General features: G+C 47.1%; 1 long non-coding RNA gene across 1 annotated transcript; it reads right to left on the bottom strand.

The window, feature by feature from the left end:
• Window positions 1-902: 902 nt before the first annotated feature.
• LOC311595031 lies at window positions 903-5,102 on the bottom strand. The gene is made up of 2 exons (XR_014778288.1): window positions 4,753-5,102; window positions 903-1,295 (listed from the first exon to the last, which is right to left on the bottom strand). It is a non-coding gene; the product is annotated as an uncharacterized lncRNA (long non-coding RNA).
• Between the last annotated feature and the right edge of the window lie 12,516 nt (window positions 5,103-17,618).

The raw sequence follows: 17,618 nt of genomic DNA, 5'->3' as shown, positions 1-17,618 counted from the left end.
GCCTATGGGGGAATATTTTCTCACTCAAATCACAAGCTGATTTAAGAACTAGGATGAACTATAAAACAAGCCTCCTAGTTTTTGTCATATAGCTGAGTATTGGTGCACATCTCCATATTTCCTAATCTCCCAGCAGTGAGTTAGAGCCATGTAACTAATCCCAGCCAATAGGCTGTGGGCAGGAAGGATGCCTCTTACTGCAAAGCCAGCATGTGTGACAGCTGGCATACGACCTTCCAGACAGCATAGCTATGGAACAGTAGGGCCTCTCTCAGCTCTAACAGTTAAGGACTACAAAAAGCCCAGGCCCCTGCCAGGCCATGCTGGATGTGTGAAACCGAAGACAAACCCTTACAGCGCTGTGGACAGTGGTGTGGTATACATTCCTCTGCCAACGGTCTTAGGTTTTAGGAAAGGTTTCCCTGAAAACATTTTGTAACCATTAAATATATTTTTGCCTGCAGAAAAAAACTATAGTAGATATTATTGTACTATGCTGATTGTCTGTCAACTTCACATAAGCTATAGTCATCCAAGAGGAGGGAGCTTCAATTGAGAAAACGCTTCTAGAAAATCAGGCTGAAGACAAACTATAGAACATTTTCTTAATTAGTGAGTGATGGGGGCAAGCCTGGCCTATTGTGGGTAGGGACACTTCTGCTCTGATGGTCCTGGGTTCTACAAAAAAAGCAGACTGAGAAAGCCATGAGTAACAAGCTAGTAAGCAGCACCCCTCAACGGCCTCTGCATCAGCTCCTGCCTCTAGGTTCCTGCCCTATTGGAGTTCCTGCTTCAAGGGACTGTGACTGGGAATAAACCCTTTCCTTCACAAGTGCCTTTAGTCAGGGTGTTTCATCACAGCCACAGTAATCCTAAGACATATACCAACCACATGAAAATAATGAATTGAACATTTTGCCATTTTTATTAATAAAAGACTATAATTATGGCTGAGGTAAATAGCCATTCCTCAGAACCCACGGAGGATTGGTCCCAGGACCCCTGTGGATATCAAATCCAAGATGAGCTGGGCATTGTGCCATATGCCTGTCATCCCATCACTTGGAAGGTATGAGCTGGTGGATCAGGGGTTCAAGACATCTTCACAAACATAGTGGGTTCAAGGATTGCCTGAACTGTACGAGACTCTGTCTCACAAAAACAAACAAACAAACAAACAAACAAACAGGGCTGACAAGAGGGTTCAGTGGGTAAAGATGCAGTCTTATGGCCCGGTTTTCCTTCCCAGAATTCACACAGTAGGGAGAACTGACTCTCACAAGTTATCTTCTTGCCTACACATACACAGAGAGAAGGGAAGAGAAAGAAATTACTTTAAAATCATATGTTCATTTTTCTAAAAAAAAAAAACAAAACAAACACACACACACACACACACACACACCACACACACACAAAAGATGAGTAAGTTCTTGATACAAAATGGTAAATGGCAAACTATTTGCATATAACCTATGCACATCCTCCCACAGGCTTTAAGCTGTCTCTTAGTTAAGAATAATGGCTAATATGTAAATATTAGTATGTATGTACTATGTAGTAAATTTACTACTACGTAGTAAATATGTAAGTACGTATCACAGTTTATTGTTCGGGAACCACGACTCCTAGTCAATGTACATGCAAATTCTTTTTCAATTATTTCAAACTGTGGTTGGCTGATTAGAAGCCACAGACAGAAAGGGCTAACCCTGTATGGTTACAGCTATAGGCCAAGCCTTCTCACATCACCTTTCTTCCTCAATAATAATAGGATTTGGGGGCATTACCCCTTTCCCCTCTTTCTCATGGTTTGTGTATTTTAAGACAAAGATGGAGCTAGGGAGATGGTTCGTGAGTAAAGTGTCACCACATAAAATTGAGCACTTGAGTTTTGACCCAGAATTCAGAGGCTACATGTGACCTGTAACCCCAGTGCTGTGAGGGAGACAGCTAGAGCTAACTGACAGCTGGATTCACTGGCAGTCAGGCTAGCTAATGATGAGCCCAGGTTCAGCGAGAGATCCTGACTCAAAGTAAGGTAGGGAATTATAGAGGAAGACCCTTCTTGACATCAATCTCTAGGCCCCCCCCATACACACAGTGGTCCACACACACACTCACATGCATGCACACACATGCATATATACGCACACATGTACATTGCCAATACATGCAGCTGCACACACATGCACACAGGAGCGTGCACACACAAGAAGAGGTAAAGAAGCTAAACTGTAGCCCCTTAAGTAAAGGGTATTTCATTTAAGTTAATTTTTAAAATCTTTTAATATTATGACGGACAGGTCTGGGCCCCGGGGTCCTGTTCAAACTATGGCACCAGCCAAGGACAATACGTGCAGTGAACTTCTAACCCCTACTCAGATCTAGTCAATGGACAGGACATTCTCCACAGTTGAGTGGAGAGTGGGGACTGATTTTCACATGAACTCTGGTGCCCCATATTTGACCATGTCCCCTGGATGGGGAGGCCTGGTGGCACTCAGAGGGACAATAGCAAGCTACCAAGAAGAGACTTGATACCCTATGAGCATATACAGGGGGAGGAGGTCCCCCTCAGTCACAGTCATAGGTGAGGGGAGTAGGGGGAAAGCGGGAGGGAGGGAGGAATGGGAGGATACAAGGGATGCAATAATAACTGAGATGTAATACAAATAAGTTAATAAAATATACTTTAAAAATCTTCCAGGAGGCACAATCATTTTCTGGCTGTAGTTCAGTTTTAAATTCCAGAGACTCTGCTCTCTATGATCTGAATTTTCTGGACGTTGGTGATTTCAGCTGCTGCACTTCTCTCGGCAGGCAGCCATGAGACAAACAACACTCAGAAAACTTACTGAAGAGGACTGTGCAAGAATCAACTGACAAAGGTGTGGGCACTACTAAAGGGAACAGAGAGGAACGGGGAAGTGGTCCAGACCCCACCAAGGACCAGGAGGACAAGTGGAAGCAGCAGGTTCTAGAAACTGGGTTGACCTGAGCCGGAGGAGAGGGTACTGGATATGTGCTGCTTCCTGGCATAAGCCGGAGGAGAGGGCACTGGACAGGTGCTGCTTCCTGGCATGAGGAGGTAGGTGCCATCTTCTAACATGGCTCCAATGCAATAACCCAATGGCTCCCACAGGACCAGCAGAAGATCACAGAGTTAACAGACAGGGAAGCACAGGCCCTGAAATCTCCAAGGTCCAAAAAAACTCAGGTCCTAGAGAGCAGAGTCTCTGGAATCTAGAACTGAACTAGAACCAGAAAATGACTGTGCTCTCCTGGAAGACTTTTAAAATTAATTTAAATGAAATTCCCTTCACTTAAGGGACTACAATTTAGCTTCTTTGCCTCTTCTTCTGTGTGCATGCACCTGTGTGCACGTGTGTGCAGCTGCATGTATTGGCATATGTACATGTGTGCATATATGCATGTGTGTGCACGTGTGTGCACCACTGTGTGTGAGAGTGTGTGTCTGGAATAGGCTAGAGGTTGATGTCAAAACAGATGGACAGAACCCACAGAGATGTTGACAGGCACCCAGAGAGGCCCAGGGTGTCACAGCTGCAGCACTAGGCTGACAACAATACCTTTGACAGTCAACTGTTCTGACAAATGACGCTTATGTGTGTGAGAATGTACACACACACATTACAGTCTGTGCTAACATACATGCTAAAGAATGGTTATTGTTATCCAGAGAAACACCATTCTGTAACCATTGGTTGAACTGTGATAACTCCCCCAAACTACAGTCATTTGTTTTTCTAGATTCTCACCTTCTCTATCCTCATAGCTGCTTCAGAGACATCCTGACTCATGGGCTTAGCTCATGGGCTACTAAGCAACCACATGGCATAGGACCCCCCCCCCCAACTTCCTCCGAAACCCATAGGAAGGGACCCCTCCTACACTATGCCACATGGCCCTTAGACTCCCCTCAGAGACCCTGCCATCTGCTATCTATCGTCTGTCTGTCCATTCCATGAACAGCTCTCCTAATACATCTCTTACCCAAAGGACGATCCATCTTAGTCTTTGCCTGGCTGGTTTGATGTCAACTTGACACAAGCTAAAGTCATCTGAGAGAAGAGACCCTCATGTGAGAAAATGTCTCCATAACATTGGGCAGGCAACCCTGTAGGGCATTTCTTAATACTACTTGATGGGGAGGGCCCAGCTCATCACTGGTGGACACCTCTGGGCTGGCAGACCTGGGTTTTAGCTATAAGAAGGCAGGCTGAGCAAGTCAGGAAGAGCAAGCCAGTAAGCAGCACCCCTCCATGGTTTCTGCATCAGCTCTCACATCCAGGTCCCTGCCCTGTTTGAGTTCCTGCCCTGACTTCTTCCTTCAGTGATGAACAGTGATATGAAAGTGTAAGCCAAATAAATCTTTTTCCCCCTCAAATTGCTTTTGGTCATGGTGTTTCATCACAGCTGCAGAACCGGGACAAATACTGAAGCAGTTTAAATCATTTCCATCTTGCCCAGGCTGGCTTTCCCCCTACCAGCCATGGATAATGTAGCAACAGCACAGACCTCAGAAATATGGAGATCTTTTTTTTTTAAGTGGGTGTGGTGAGAAGACCCATCTCTGAAAGCCTCGTTTAGCAAACGTTCTACCACAGAAGGCAATCAAGCAATCAAAACAATCCCCCTTAGAGTCCTGTCTCAGTTTTCTTTCTGGTACTGTAATACAACATTCTAACCACAAGCAACTTGGAGGGGAGAGGGTTTATTTCAGCTTACCCACTCCAGCCAATCCCAGATGGAAATCAAGGCGGGCACTCAGGGCAGGAACTGAAGCCAAGACCACGGAGGGCTGCTGCTTGCTGGCTTGCTCAGTAAACTTTCTCATACACTCCAGGACCGCCTTCGCAGGGACATCACCCACAGTGAGCCAGGCCCCCCTACACCCATTAACAACCAGTGTTGGACCCTAGCCCAAAATGTTGGGCCCTGGGAGTCCAATTCGGTAAGGGGGTCACCACAAGAAACCATCCAAGTCACACCAGCTGAGAGGTATAGGTAAAATTTATTACTGACACATCAGAAGTCCCAATTGTTGATGTGTCATGGTCTGTCAGCACGAGGGAGGCAAAAGGCCCCAAGTAGCTGTTACAGACTGCTTATAAAGGCTAAAACCACAAGCCAGGGGGAGGACCTGACCTTTAAACTGATTGGTTGGGCTGCTGTATCTAAGGTATGTGAGCAGGATGATTGGCTCGGGCCGGGTTAACGGGAGGGGGGGGGTCAGAGAGCAGGCCGTGTGGGGGATTTCCCCACGGGGTGTTTTCCTAAAGCTCCAGGTGGTGTTTTGTTTTGCTGGTTTCTTGGAACTAGGGCAGGGGTCAAACGGCCCCGAGCTTGGCCTTGTTTTTCAGGCTTTTCACCAGCAAGCTGCCCCCACAGACATGTATGTTCATGGGCCAATCCGATAGGCACAATTCCTCAGCGGAGAGTTCCTCTTCCCAGGTGTGTCAAGTTGATAATCAAGTCAGTTAACAGACTCCAGACCCCAACACTCGCAGCCAGCTTGTTAATAGATTATGTATTAAGCCCTGCAGTCAAATCGCTCCTCAAGGACAAGCAGCAATGGCACCCTCAAAGTCTGAAGTAGTTAACCCCGTCCGAGGACCCATCTTACTCAGGCCTTAGGGATTTTCACTTATGTATCCACTTACTACCTTGACTGTTTGATTTCTTACTTGTGGTGAGGAATTTGCTAAATGACTTTGTTACAGAAACTGGGCATCACATGCCTGTGTCATGGTCTGACATAAGAAAATGTAGGCTCATTTACTGTATTAGAAATGTATTACAATATTAAGGATTTGCATGGAAAAACCCTCTCTCTCTCTCTCTCTCTCTCTCTCTCTCTCTCTCTCTCTCTCTCTCTCTCTCTCACACACACACACACACACACACACACACACACACACATATTCAGGCATGTGTACACATACACATGCGCACACACATACAAAAGTTGAGCTTGAGAGACCAAAATACTCTGACTGTCCAGCAGAGGAGATGGCTCAGTAGATTAAGCACTTGCCGCACATGCATGAGGACGTGGGCTTGGTTCATAGAACCCACAGAAAGTGAAGCTTGGTCGTAGTGTCCACAGCCCAGCACTGAGAAGGCAGGGTCAGGTGGATCCAGAGTGCTCAATAGCCAGTCAGCCTAGCTGGAGCAGCTAGAGTCCAGCTCAATAAAAGGTCTCGTCAAAAGACAAACAAACAAAGACAAGCAAACAAACAGAAACAGTGGAGAAATGATTAAGGAAGATGTCTAACAACCTGTAGCCTCCACACATGCTGACATAGTAAGGACACGTGCGCATATACATGAATAGCACACACAAGATCATCAAATTGCGGAATGTAACATTCCTATCAGGAAACTTCATGTCTCATGGTCAGTGATTTTTGTGGCAAATGGATACGGAAAATAATTTCCGGCTGCCTGTGGCAACCCCAGTGACACAGCTTGAAGATCTTGCAAAATAAAGCCCTCATTTGGGCATCTTTTTTTACTTTGTTGCCCTAGACTAAGCCTCCTGGATTCTGGTACTCCAGCCTCCGAACAGAAAAGCTTACTTCATATGGTAAGTCTGACAGTTGTTAACTAAATGACCTTGAGAAAATTCTTTACTTACCCTGGACCTATGTCCCCTCATCTATAAAATGGGAATAATGAAAGCATGTGTGGGACTGAAGAGATGCAGAGGACCCTAGTCCAGTTCCTGGCACCCATGTGAGGCAGCTCACAACTATCTGTAGCTCCAGCTCCGTGACTTTAAAAGAAGAAAGCATCACTCATTAGGCCCCACTTTCTTCCTGGGGGAGACAGACTATAACATTAAGAAGTAGGCAAACTTCCAGAGCACATTAGAAGGTGGTGAACCTTTTGTGTGTGGGGGGGGAGGTCCATGAGGTCCATGTTATTGAAGGGTGATGGGGATGACACTTTTAGCAAGAGGACAAAGAAATGGCAGACCTACAAAGCGAAGAGGAAGACCATGTGGAGGATATTAGGAAAACAGAACCACAGCCAGCACAAGTGTCCCCAGGCAGGACAGTCTCCTACATATGCAAAGAAAAGCCAGAGGGGTAGACATGGCCAATTGTCATATACTCTGAAAGTCAAATCAGTGGGGTTTGGGGATGTGGGATGTGCAGGGATGAGAGGAAGAGGAGTTGGGGTCATTCCAGGGCTCTGGTCTTTGATAAGAAGAAGGATGTAATAATCCCCACCCCCACCCCCACTCCTGGGTCAATAGGGCAGCTGGCCTATCCTTCTAAACTACTTTACAGAGAAATTTTCCAGGGCTTGCCCTGGCACCTCCTAAAAATGACAGAACAGCATGCCCTGTCCTCTCTACCATGTTGCCACTCATCATTTGACTGCCCTCCCAGGACCCAAGTCTCAGCCACTAACTTCCTCCACAGCATGCATCAAGGACACTCCCACAAATATAAGTGTACTCAGTGTCAATGTTTGAGCTAAGCTGGCAAAATCAGAGCTAGGGCAATTGGAGTGGCCAGGGCTGCAGAGATGGCTGAGAAGATAAGAGCCCTTGCTGCTGTCCCAGGAGACCCATGTGGATTCCCAGTACCCACATATGGCAGCTCACAACTGCCAGTGGCTCCAGTTCCAGCTTCGGTCCCATCTTCTGATCCCCAAGGGCACCTGCATGCACCAATCCACATAAAATAAAATAAATATAATCTCTTATAAAAATGTAAAACATGAGGCAGCATAATCCCCACGTGTGGGAGGCAGAGACAGGAAGACTGCTCTGTGTTCAAGGCCAGCCTGAGCTCACAGAGGGAGTTTCAGGTTAGCCTGGCCTACTGAGTAACATCCTGTCTCAAACCAGCACAAGGAAGGAAAACTGAGATGGAAGAGAATAAAGGGGAGTTGGGTGTTCCAGACGCTCTGTGTGTGTGTGTGCATGCGTGTGTGTGTGTGTGTGTGTGTGTGTGCATGCGTGTGTGTGTGTGTGTGTGTGCATGCGTGTGTGTGTGTGTGTGTGCATGCGTGTGTGTGTGTGTGTGTGTGTGTGCATGCGTGTGTGTGTGTGTGTGTGTGTGTGTGTGTGTGTGTGTGCAGATGGCAGCATACCAAACTCCTCATTCCACCCCCCAGCTTTCCCCCTCACCACACTGTCCTGGAGGTCATGGCTTAATGAGCTGGCTTGTACTTCCTGATTCCCCCATTCCTCTGCACTTACAAGCTTGGCTCCTATTAGTGGATACTTAGGGATCTTTAAATTATGCCATGGAGAACAAACTGTAACGAATAACCTTGAGCAATACTGTTCTGTCCCCAGCAGCAGCTCCCGGAAGTAGAGTTGCAGGCTCCAAGGCCAAATGCCTTTTACATTTAATAGATTTTCCAAATTGCCCTCAAAGGGGATTTACCAGTTTAATTTTCCTTCAATAAAACCGCCAGATATTTTAATAACACCACTGTGTTATTCCTGGAATTGGAACTATTAATTTTTTCTCTCTTATTAAAAACATAAACCCATAATCATGAGGCGATTCCTGGCTCAAGTAGCTCAAGTTCGAGCCACAAATCTTGTTACAGATACAAATGAATGACTTGATCCATACACTCACACTCAGCCCAGAGTCCAAAGGCAGGCACACAGGGCCGGAGGCCTTCAGAAGGCCCCTCCATTAACAGGGAATCCTGCCTTGGTTTTGACCACTCCGCTCACTCATTATTCATTAGCAAGTTATCAGAATTGAAGTTCCCTTCAATCCCAGAACAACCTCACATGAACAGCCCAGAACAAACACAAATTTCAGAGATCAAAATTCCCAGGGAAACAGAAAATGTCACGACCAGAACCCGCTCAAATTTCAGTTACTTTCAGGGGAAGAAATACAAAACTCCGAGTTTCCAATTTGCTGCAGCAATGGCTCATTAAGGCAAATTGAGATGAGGCCCTGACTGCCTCTTTCCCTTCACTCTGAGTAGAACGCCCCATGCTTTCCAAATAGGACACACGGTACCAGGCACATCTCAGAAGCAACAAGCACCTGTATGGAAGCACGGGGCAGAGGGGAAGAAATGGGACCTGGATGCAGCAGGACTGATGCTGAGGGACTGAAAATTCAACTAAGCTGGCTTTGGAGGAAAATGTTCTTTTCGGAGAAAGATCGTTTCATCAGGCAGTCTGCTTCCAGTGCTACATGATCACCGTTCCAAAATGTCGACTGGGTGAGTCTAAATCCAGCCAAATGGATGGTGAGTAAGCACCATAGTGTGACCGAGTCCAACCCTAATGACACATTCTGGGGGGCATGAAAGGATTTTTAGCTGGAACAAGGAAATAAACCACCAATGTGCTCTGCTTGCCGTCCTGTCCTATATAAAATTGACAAACTCTTTTTCCGGAGAAATACAGAGGAAAAGGAACGAGGGCCCAGCAGGTCTCCACAAGGCAATTCTGGCTTCAGCCTACCATGGAGCTGGGGGAAGGCCCTGGAATCCAAGACGAGGAAACTACAAGGTGCAATGTCCCAAGAGGACGTCTTGGTAGCACGTGCGTTCCATCTAAGATGAAGTCCCACTGACAAAGAGTGCAAAAATAATACCAGCCTCCAGCAACTGGGGTGTTCAACATTTGAAATGAAAGTACTCGGGAACACAGGGAGAAACCGAAGCTATGAGCCACTGAAGGGCTTGCTTTCTCCATCACCAACCGTGCTCCATCGGGCCAGGTGACTCACTCCTGTAACCCCAGCGCTTGGAAGGTTGAGGCAGGAAAACTGTTGAGAGTTTGAACAGGCTGGACTACATAGTGCGTTCCAAGCCAGTTTGAACTAGAGAGACCCTTCCTCAACCAAGCACACTGTGTTCCACTGAAAAAACATGGGGACCAACCAGGCTGCAGAGATGCTCAGTGGTTAAAAGCTCTTCCAGGGGGCCTGGATTGGATTCCCAGCATCCATATCATGGCTCACAACCATCTGTAACAGGACATCGGATGCCCTATCCAGGCCTCAGCAGAGGCAGCAGGCACACGAGTGGTGCACAGCATACTTGCAGACAAAGCATCCCTACATACATGAGGTTTAAAGATTTTTTTTTTTTTTGAGACAGGACTTCTCTGTGTAGCCTTGGCTATCCGAACATCTCTCCCTTTCCTTCTCAACCCACAAGCACACCTGTGCATGCGTACGTGCGTACGCATGCGTATGCGTGCGTGCGTCCGTATGCGTGTGTATGCGTGCATGCGTGCGTATGCGTGTGTATGCGTGCGTATGCGTGCATGCTTGCGTGCATGTATTGGACTCAAGCCCTGCAGAGAGCACGTATACTTCAGAGTTTTCTGAATGTCCCTGTGAAACTGCTTTAAACCCACAACTTCATTCTCCCTGAGAGTTTCTTCTCTGAGTTTTCTCTTTAAATTGCCTTGTTAGTAGACCTGAATCCCACTGCCTAACAAGCTACCAGGAGCCGCACAGACTCAGCTAGAGTCCGGAGTCCAACACAGCACGTCACACCTGCCCTTCTGCCCGTCTCAAGCAAGGCAAGAATGGAGGATGTCACAAAGGGAAATGTCAGGCTCCCTCCGTGGGGTCGCTCTCTCTGCTGCTGGGCAGAACATCCGTGGAAAGACCAACTGCACGCACCAGGTCGGGGTTCCTGGAGCCTTCCGCTTGAACACGACCTATTATTTATAGGCCAGGAAGCATGAAGGGTTTAGGGTGCTCTTGGGGATAATTTTTTTTAATGTTTGCAATGTGTGGGACATTTTCTTCTGATAAAATGTCAAAGAGAAATTCAATAAAAGGATGTTATGAACAGAGGCCTTGGCAGAGAAATGGAAGCTTTGAGAAGCCACCCTAGCTAATGCCCAGCCCAAGGTTGCTCCAACAAGCCACCTCACATGATGACTAAGATCATGGTGCTCTGGGTAATTGGGCTCTGGGCGCGAGTGGACTCTCTGTGGACTTCCACATGGTCTCGAAGCGTCTGGAGCTAACTGTTCCATTCGTGTCCCCTGCACTCAACATCTCCCTCGATCTCTTCCTGTTGCTTAGGTGCAGAATTTCCTGACCAAAAAAAAAAAAAAAAAAAAAAAAAAAACCAGCTTCTCCTAAACACCGCAGGAACCTCTTTCTTGTGTCAGATGGCATGTTGATGGGTGGGGAGACCCAGAGGTGGCTATCTCATGGGATCCGGATAAAGCTTGGTTGTGCCTGTCCATAAAGGTTGGCGGCACCCATGCACATACAAACTTGCTGAAGATGTAGAATATAACCCAAAATTGGGGAGGGGGAGGGGCAGAAGCCAGCTTTCCCCACGCTGCTGTTGTGGCTTGGGATGAACTCTGAAGAGTACAAGAACTGGACATTATCTACTTTTCTTGTCGTTATGACTTTAAGAGGAAAGATTGATTCTGGCTCGTGGCTTGAGAGGGTGCTGTCCGTCATGGTCAGGAGGCGTGGCAGCTGCATTGGCTTAGTCTGGAGCCGCAGAAGGCAGCTTGGTAGATGGTACCAAGCAAGAAGTAAAGCGAATTCAGGTCAGAAAGCAGGCAGCCTACAAACCTCAGGGCCCCCCCCCCAAGGCCTCCAACTCCCAGTGTCCCTCCCACTTCCAGCTATGTTCCACCCCTTAAAAGTTCAGCTGCCCCCCCCCCCAAATTGTACCGCCGCAGGCTGGGGACCACATGTTCAAGTACAGAGCCTCCCACATTTGAACCATAGTGAACTCTAAATTCAAAACTCTTAGGTCATCATAGAAGCGTGTTTGCCGGCTTGCTGTGTAACATGGAAACGTTTAGGTATACAGAACATGGAGGCCAGTTTGTGTTCCAGAGAAATACCCACAGCAGTGTCAGAGGTGGGTGTAATATTGATACAGTCTCTGGCAGGAGGCTTCAGGGGAGGGCTGGTTGCTATGGCATCGAGGTCCCCTAGCCTCTTATGGTACTACATGTATGGTGGCTCAGAGTGACACACAAGACAGTGAGCCTCAAGGCATGGGCGGTGCAATGGTTAGTTTTGGTTATCAACTTGCTAGGATCTAAGATCACCTGAGGAGTCTCAGTGAGGACTTGTCTAGATTAGGTTGGCCTGCCCATGTGCCCATGAGGAATTTTCTCGGTTGGTTTAACTGAAGTGGGAAGACCCGCCCTGAAGGCGGGCAGCACCTTTTCATGGGCAGGATGCTGAAATGATAGAGACAGAGTCCGCTGAGCACTGCCAGTCATGCACACAGTCGTGCTGCCCCTGCTGTTGACTGTGGGTGTGACCAGCTGCTTCAAGGCGCCATCCCTTGTTGGCTATGCCGGGCTGTAACCTGGAATCAGGGGCTAAAATTAACCCTTCTCCCCCAAGGTGATTTTTCCAGAGTGTTTCCTCGTGATAACAGGAACTGAACTGAGATTGGTGGCATTAGATGAGACGTAAAGGGACCTGGGAGAGAGACATGAGGGGCTACAGAACAGGATCCTGTGTGCTTCAGGAGCTGTGGACCAGAACAGAGACTAACGGGAGTCTCTGAGGATAGCACCCAGAGAATATAGCACCCAGAGGCAAAGAGCATGGAGGCTTGGTGTCCCCACACCACACAAGCCCTCCAAAAGCAGGCAACACAGAGAAGGAGCTGACCCCGAGTCACAGCCGGAAACCCAGGGTCAACTGGCAACGCACAAAAGGCAGACAAACTCAAGGTCTCTCACTGGCACGCCTGAGGGATGCATACAGAGCTTAGTCTCATGGTGGCCTTGTGCCCAGCCTGGAAGTGAAGTCTAGCAGAAGACAAGCCATAATGATGTTTGAGTCTTGACTGCCGAGCCCACCTTCTCCTGAGTCAGTATACACGAGATCTGGAGCTAGTGTTGAGAAATGTGACCCTTGGCATGTGTGCATCAAGTTCAAGCCTTCCCTGAAGAACATTCAGGGTTTTTTTTTTCCGACCTGGGATAGAATCTAGTTTGTTGGTTGCCTGGGAGACAAAACGCACTGTTTTGTACCACTTCAACGTTAAGAGGGTTTCAATGTTGTTCTGCAAAGAATCTATTTGCCCTGCACCAAATTCTACAGACCTCTCAGTAGTACAGGCTAGGGTATTCCCTTTCATTACAAACTTCTTGAGAAATGAAGAAGATAGGGTTCATCTCTGTCAGCTCTCGCTTTATACAAAATCCCATGGTAGTTCCAGCCCAAGGTTGAACACATCAGATCCGCAAGGTCATTGTGACTTTGTACTTTGTATGAGGCCTGATCACCAGCAGCTAAGTACCGGGCTTGTGCAACCCGTGCTTTAGTGGTTGTCTCCAGTCCACTCGAGCCCCCAAGATGGAAAGCACACAGGAAGACAGAACATTAGCCCTGTGCTCTGCTGCAGCAGGCAGCCCCATATACACCCTCTAGCCGTGTGAGGTTGCATCCGTGGACTGGCCTCGGGCTTCTGACCTTGATGGTTCCCACATGGGCTGTGTGCAAGCTTCAAGCCCGACCTCTCCCTGCATCTGCAGAGAAAATGTTTCACATGGGAATCTAGATGTCACTTAGGGTAGCAGGAAAAAACTGGCGTGGGTCTTCCTTTGTGTGTGTGTGTGTGTGTGTGTGTGTGTGTGTGTGTGTGTGTGTGTGCGCGCGCGCACGAGCGTGTGTGCACATGTTGCGCACTTCAGAACATGCAGAAGTCAGAGAACAGCCTAAGATTTTGGACCTTTCATTCTGTGTTGTTAGAGACAGTCTACTGTTTGCTATTGCTTAGACTAGCCAGCCCTTAAGCTTCTGGATACTCTCCCATTGCAACCTCCCTCCTCCCATTAGGAGCGCTGGGATTACAGACACTAATGCTAAGTGGCTGGCTGTTTTTACTCGTGTCCTAAGGATTCAAACATGGGTCCTCAGGCTTGCACAGCAAGTGCCTTTACCCACTGAGCCATCTTCCGGGTCCATAAGTGGATCTTTTATTTGCCTGATATGATTGAAGCTTGCCTCCTCTGCCTAAGCATAACATTTCTCCATAGCTCATCCCTTTTCTCCACTGAGACCAGGTGACTCAAAGTGGCACCAAGTTGGATTTTAAAACTAGACCACCGTGGGGTCCAGTTCCTCCATGCCCTGGCCAACATGTGTCACTGTTCTTTTTTATGACAGTCATCCTAGTTGGTGAGTCTCAGTTTTGACTAAAAAATTCTGCATTAAACAGACACTCTGTGCGCACATGGAGCTGTCCATGGCCATAGTGCTGAAACCAGTATGGAAACTCAATACGGTGTGTCATAGCCTCCACTAATTGTGGGCAGCACCATTCCTTGGTTTAAGGTCCTGAATTGTACTAGAGAGGGACAGCCAGCTGAGAGAAAGATAAGAATCAAGTGGGGACTCGTGCATTCCCCTCTGCTCTTGACAGTGGATGTGATCTGACTGGCCACTTGAGTTCTTGCCTCGACTTCCCTTCGGTGATGGACCCTGTAACCTGCAACTGTAAGCCGCATAAAGCCTTTCTTCCCTTGCAGTGCTTTTGGCCAGAGTGTCCTATGGCAACATCCAATGTTCCTCTCATCCTTGCCACTTGAAGTCCCTCTTGTCTTCTCCTTACTTTCCATAGCTTATATCACTATCAGCCACCCTGTGTGTTTCAATATTCGCTTGTTCTACTGTCTGAGAGATACTCACCTAGCTTAGCCTTGGACTAAGCCTCTGCTCTGAGGATGTTGATCAAGGTGTCACCCATCTTTTTGATAAACTTAGCTCCATCACAGCGGTGTCCCCCTAAACCTAAAACACTCACTGATGGAACCCATTTTGTTAGGTGGGTGGAGGGAGTAAAAGAGAGATGATAAGAAAAAAGAGGCATGTTAAAGCCAGTTTTCAACATCTTCTAAAAAATGGGACCACATTTTGTACAGCCTAGCCAGGTACTGCCACATATTTTTAATGGTATTTGGATTCATCTACACTCTTCCCCCACCTCAGGTACCACAGAGACCTCTAAGAAGCCATTGTTCTGAAATAAAATTAAAAGAGAAAATGAGTCACTTAATATTAAAGTATGCATGCATCTGTATAATTAACTATAAAAATAAAAGGCCTGGAAAGATATTATTTTGTAACCAGTACCCATTTTAACTTTTGAGTTTTACATAGATAGATGATAGATTATTGATTGATAGAGATAGACACATAGATAGATACAGACAAAGATGGATGGAGAGAGGGGGGGGAGGGAGGGAGAGGAAGAGGGAGAGAGAGAGAGAGCGCGCGCAAGGATGAGGTGCTCACCCTACCCAGCAGAAACTCATTGAGGAAGTTGTGGCTGTCAGCTGGAGTTCGACTGAGCATTCTCACCATGGCTGGACATTTCATGCCTGAACTTCTTCCCAACATGGCTGGGTGGGTTAAAAGTTAAAATGGGTGGGTGCTGTGATGGTCTGAGCTTCGGGATGGAGCTGGTACCTGGGGCACTGATGGGGGTAGCTGATGTGCCACTCTTCCAAAAGTCTTACACTATTCCTACACACACACACACACACACACACACACACACACACACACACACACTGCATGAAAAAGAAAAGGCAGTAGCATCTGTGTTGTGCCTGTGTTCCATGGCACATGACAGACAGGGATTGTCTTACTTCCTGTGTCCAGAGGGGACACTCTGTAGCTTTCCTTCTGGACTTCTCTGGGTCATGTGCCCTCTGACCTGGGCCCCAGGCATTCAGGAAATAGTTCCTTAGAAGTCAGAACCCAGCACCTCCACACCTGAGCTGGAACACGGAGGGAGAAGTACATGACTTTTGATAGAGTTGCTGTCTGATTCGGTTCCTCATCATCATGCCTCAGTACTTCTGGGACTATTCTAAAACGTCACGATGTTTTTCTTGCTGTTGTAGTTATTTTATCTTGTTTGTTTCTTTGGTTTGTTTTTGAGACAGTCTCATTATATAGCCCAAGCTGCCCTCACATCAACTGTGTAGCTCAGGCTGGCCTCTAACTGAGGATGCTCCTATCTCAGCCCCTGCCATGCTTATATCACAGTTGTGCCCCACCATGCTCAGCTCAGCATCCCCTTTTTCCACAGCACCAGCTGGCCTCAACTTCTGTCAACTGCCTGTTAATGCCTGCTCCCCTTTCTCTGTTTCCCCTCCCTCCTACACACTTCACAACTTGTCAAAAACCCCTCAGCTTTTGTGCTACTTAACAGTTTTCATAATCCCTTCTGAACTCATGGTCTAAGTCTTTCACGCTTGCCCTGCGGCTTGCCTCTAAGTGTTTAAAACTGATAAATGGCTTCTGTGTTCTTGTAAGCTTGTGGGAAAGTGGTGGGGGTAGTATTGCTTTTAGAGCCTGGGAAAGTATGCAATGTTATTAGTTACCAGTATTTTTATGGTGAAATGAACACCAGCCATGTGTTAGCTAGCCTCCAAAGAGGTCCTCCTGGACTCCACACCTTTATGTGGCCCCAGCACTGAACAGTAGTGTTTACCCAGTGGTGGGTGGCTTTCAAGGTGATGTTATAAAGAGCATCTTGGCCTCTGCTGTGTGTTTTTAGGATTACCAAGAGCTCTGTGTGGTCTGGAGGATGACCTGTAGTAGCCACACTTTTGGTTTGGAATAAATGAGTTTAGTAAGTGTATAGCAAACAACAGTAAAAAGTATAAATAGCAAGTGATAGGTAGATGTGTGATAGATAGATAATAGATGATAAATAGATAGATGATAGATAGATGGATAGATAGATAATAGATGCATACATAGATGATACATTTTGATTGATATAGATACATAGACAGATAGATGATACATACATTCATTTATATATTATACATAGGTGATGGATTATTGGTTGATAGATACAGAGAGAGGGGGAGGAGGTCAAGTCAGGCGTTCACCATATCCAGCAGAAACCCACTGAGGATCCTGAGGCTATCAGCTAGAGTTCTCAGCTGAGCTTTCTTGTCATGGCTGACCATCTCATGTCTGACCTTCCTTACTGACATGGCTGGCATTCCATGGCTGAGTGCCCTCTTCTCTTTTGTTTCCCGTTACAGGCACTTTTGTTGTGGAACAGGCAGTAGTAACTTCTGTCAGAAATGCCTTCTTTTTGAGCCGTTCTCGTGGCGCAATATTTTTTATTCTTGGACTGTTTTACTATTGTCTTCCTCTCCCCTGTGACAGAGTTAGAGGGACCAGCCCATTCCTAGACATGGGGCCTTAGAGGACGCTTTGAGACAAACAGGACTGGGTCTGAGGGAGGAGGCAACCCCATTTCAAAAGCCAGCTTCTCAGTGAGCTCCATGCAGCTGGCCCATGTGCTGATGCAGCCTCATGAGCATCCTTAAGTTTTCCCGCTGCTATGACAAAATAGCTGGCAGAAGCAACTGACTAGAAGAAAGATTTGATTGGGCCCATGATTTAAAAAGGAATATTCTCCACTGTGATGGGGAAACGCGGTGAGGGCAGAGTCTGTAGTCACAAAGCAGAAAGAGATGGCTCTGGCTGCTTAACTGGCTCTCTCCCTCCCATTCCATCCAGGATCCCAGGCCATGAGAGAGAACAGTCCACCCTCAGGGTGAACCCTCCTCCTCCATCAAATCTCTCTGGGCATGTCCTCACAGTCTC

This window comes from Acomys minous (genome assembly GCF_964271855.1).
Source record: "Acomys minous genome assembly, chromosome: 3".
NCBI classification, from domain to species: Eukaryota; Metazoa; Chordata; class Mammalia; order Rodentia; family Muridae; genus Acomys; species Acomys minous.
This window is presented reverse-complemented; position numbering and strand designations above follow the sequence as displayed.